The following is a 4,111-nucleotide window of genomic DNA, read 5'->3' as shown; positions in this document are numbered from 1 at the left end:
ACAATTTTCTGCATGGGCTGTTTTAAACCAGGATCCTCAGTTTTTGACCTCTAAAGTAGCTAGGTTTTAAAACATGAGCCACTGGTGGACAGAACTACGATAACTTTTTGCATGTTTGAATACATTTTAAAGTAAGACATATATGTTACTTGTGATAATGACGAAATAGTAATTAATGTTTAACAGAATTTAAAGCATACAAAACTGAGAATGGCAAGTAGTTGAGAATTGTATGGAATAAATCAAAATTATCTGTGACAGTTTTCATCAGGTGCACAGTAATGATTGCATTGTTGGACCCTAAGGCCATCAGATAGCTGAGCTCCAGCTGGCTGCTATGCTCATTAGGCCAGCTAGTGCTTTTCACAAAAATGTGATGTTGTTGGATGGCAAGGATCATTTTCAAGATCACAACCTGAAATATTTCTATTGATCTAGAAGGGGCAACATACCAGGACAAGAAATGTGATTAACAACAAAAACCATCCAATCCAAGGAAGACAGAATAACTCTTTCTATATCTGAAAAGAGTATCACAAAGAATCGTGGGCTGAATATGATGGTCAATGTCTGTAATCTCTGAATTTGGGAGGCTGATTTAGGAGTAAGCTTGGGACCAGTCTAAATTTTAGGCCAACAGAAGGACACATAGTAAAATGCTATCTTAAAACAGCAACAACAAAAGACTCAATGACTGGGAATGTAGTAGAGTGCTAGGGTAGCATGCATGAAGCACTTGATTTGATTCCTCAGTATGACATAAGCAGAAAAACTGGAAGTGGTACTATGGCTCAATTGGAAATGTGCTAGCCTTGAGCAAAAGACACTCAGAGAGAGTGCCTAGGCCCTGATTTCAAGCACCAGGGCTAAAGAATTCTTTATACTCAATAGAAAATTGTGCTGTTTTACATTCATAATAAACTTTGTTAGGAAAAAGTAAAATAAATTAATGAAGTATTACTGGCATTGGACAGGACATAGTGAGATCTGAAAATGATTGCTGCTGATGGTTCCTTGATACAACTTACGTTACAGATACACTTGCCATATTGTGAATTTTTAAGGATACAATCGTGGTTTTTTTTCTTTTTCAAAATAATTGTACTGCCAGGTGCTAGTGGCTCACACCTGTAATCCTAGCTACTAAGGAGGCTGAGATTGAAGGTCTCTTTTCAAAGCTAGCACTTGTAGGAAAGTCTGTGAGACCCTTATCTCCAACTTAAGGTTCAGAAAATGTGAACTGGCACTTTTGCAAGCCTTGAGCTGAAGAACTGAGGGACAATGCTCAGGCCTAGCGTTCAAGTCCCACAATCGACAAAAAAATACTAGTAATAATAGTAATTATATATAATTACTATTAAGGTGTTATATATAAGGGCTACCAACTCATCATTTTTCTCTTTGCTAAAAGAAACACATATCCATATACATTACCAACAGTCAGGATTTGGCCATCTACTTTCCTGCTGATCTCTGGGTGTAGAGGCAATGTGTAATATAAAACAATACAAACCAGTTCTGACTATAAATAATTTTTCTCTACACATCTTAAAAATCAATGCTGACAACATGAAATAAAAAATCCCTAAGTTTAAAACATTCTTCTAAACAAGTTAGAGAAATCCTGATAAGAATAATTTCAGAGAGCTTGAACTCAGGGCCTGGGTTCTGTCTCTGAGGTTTATTACTCAAGGCTAGTGCTGCCACTTTGAGCCACAGTGCCACTTCCAGTTTTCTTGTGGTTAATTGAACAGAAACGACTCACCAGCTTTCCTCTCCAAATTGGCTTTGAACTAGGATCTAGAGATCTCAGCCCTCTGTGTAGCTAGGAATATAGGCATGAGTTCCTGGCGCCTGGTTAGAATAATAGCTTACCTGAGACAGAGGCCAGTTAATATTAAATGTCAATCATGTTTAACTTTGTAAAATAAAGTTAACTGAGATTCCTTCCACTAGAAATAAGGAATCAAATGTATAGGTGGGTTACAAAGTTCTTACCAGAAGCTACATATTTTCCTTTTTTTTTCTTCCAAAATTGTGTGGTTTCCAGAATCATACCTTATCTTTCCTTAGGATTTCTTTAGTTTATTTCATACATGCCCACAGCTTCTTCAACTATCATTTATTTATGTGAAGAGGTTTCAAATATCTATTTTCAGTACAAACGCCTTGTATGCATCATTCATATACTCAACTGTCATAAAAACTTGAGAAACAGTATTCATCTCTTTTCATTACTGGATATTATTAATGAGTAAGTAAAATTTAGGAAAATAAAGAATAACATCAATGAATATAACATGATTTTAATAGTACTGTTAAACATAAATATAATGTTGCTATTTTCTGAGCAATTTAATAAAAACCTCAAAGAAAGAAATAAACTTATTTAAGTGCTGATATTGTGGTTTAAACTCTGATATTGTGGTTAAACCTTACCTTCTCACTTAAGCTTTTTCCCTAACTGGTGGTGCTCTATACTTGAACCACAACTCCCTTCCAAATTTATGTGGGGGGATTATATAAAGATAAGTAGCTTGTGGAATAAAAATCATTTGTATCCCTATCTTGGGGTTCATTTCACTTAACAGCATCTTATATGATTATATGGTACCCTGTATTAGTTACTTCAAGTAAGGGAAACCATGGGACCTATGGATATTTGGGCCTGGCTTATTTCACTTACTATATTTTTTTCACATCTTTCCAATTCCTAACAAATGGGATGATGTCATTCTTTCTGATGCAGGAATAGAATTCATATATATATATATACACATATATATGTATATATATGTATATATATATGTATGTATGTATGTATGTATATATCTGTATGTATACATACATACATATATGTGTATGTATATATGTGTATGTATATACATACACATATATGTATGTATGTATATACATACACATATATATGTGTACGTATATATGTATATGCATATATATACAAGAAAGTGTGGCACATATATATGTATATATATATACACATAAGTATATATGTATATATTCCATACATATGTATATAACTATATATCCATTCATCAACTGAGGTGCGTCTGAGTCCGTTTGATATCTTAGCTGTTGTAAATAATGCTGCAATATACATAGTTGTGCTGGTAGCTTAGTATGTTCTTGTTTTTGATAATTTGGTAAATGCCCAAAAGTGGGATTGCTGGGTGAGCTCTAAGTGGAGTCTTGGAAAAAATTATATTAACTGAAATAAGTCAGACCCAAAAAATCATAGGTCCTATAGTTTCCCTTATTTGCAATAAGTGGTATATATCTGGGACAAGAATAAAAGTTCAAAAAGTATGTACATATGACCAGATAAGTTATTCTTAAGCAAATTGAACTACAAGATAGGGATTTATTATATAACATCTGATTTTTTTGTTTCTTTGTATGTTCCTCCACCATGGTATAACCCCTGTTTTCTCTGTATTCAGTGTCAGTGCCCTGTATCTTGTATACACAATTCTCTAGCTTTGGGAGGGGAAGGGAAAAAACAAATTGTTTAAATAGGGATACAGGCTGACCCATTGTAGCAATGAGATACACAATACACTATGTTGAAAAAGGAACTTTGCAATTTAGGCAGGGAAGAGGGGAAGGTGGGAGTGGAGGAGTAATTGTGCAGTTGGGAAGGAAGGAAGGGTAGGGGAAAACAGAGGAGGCAGCAAGGCTTAATAGAAAATTACTCATTACCTTGCTCATATAACTATAACCCCTCTATACTTTATTTTTCAATAAAAACCTCTTTTAAAAAAATGTGTCATGTACATCTAGTATAGTAGCCTACATCTGTAAACCCAGCTGATCAGGAAGCAGAAATGAGGCCAGGCCAGAGAAAAAACTGCCAAGACATCCATCTCAACAAATGAGCTGGCCATAGTGGTTCACATCTGCAATCCTAGGTAATTGTGTGGGAGACATAAGAAGCAATCTAAGATCATTCAGTCAATCTAAGATCAGACCTGGGCAAAAAGTTCAAAACTTCAAGTAAATAAAATGGACTAGATGTATGGCAAAAGTAATTGAGCTGCTTGTTGCTATAAAAATAAAGTCCTATCTAGCAAGCAGAGAACACCTGAATAGAACC

The sequence above is a fragment of the Dipodomys spectabilis genome, unplaced genomic scaffold (assembly GCF_019054845.1).
Source record: "Dipodomys spectabilis isolate Male_0828 unplaced genomic scaffold, ASM1905484v1 ptg000654l, whole genome shotgun sequence".
Taxonomy (NCBI): Eukaryota; Metazoa; Chordata; class Mammalia; order Rodentia; family Heteromyidae; genus Dipodomys; species Dipodomys spectabilis.
This window is presented reverse-complemented; position numbering follows the sequence as displayed.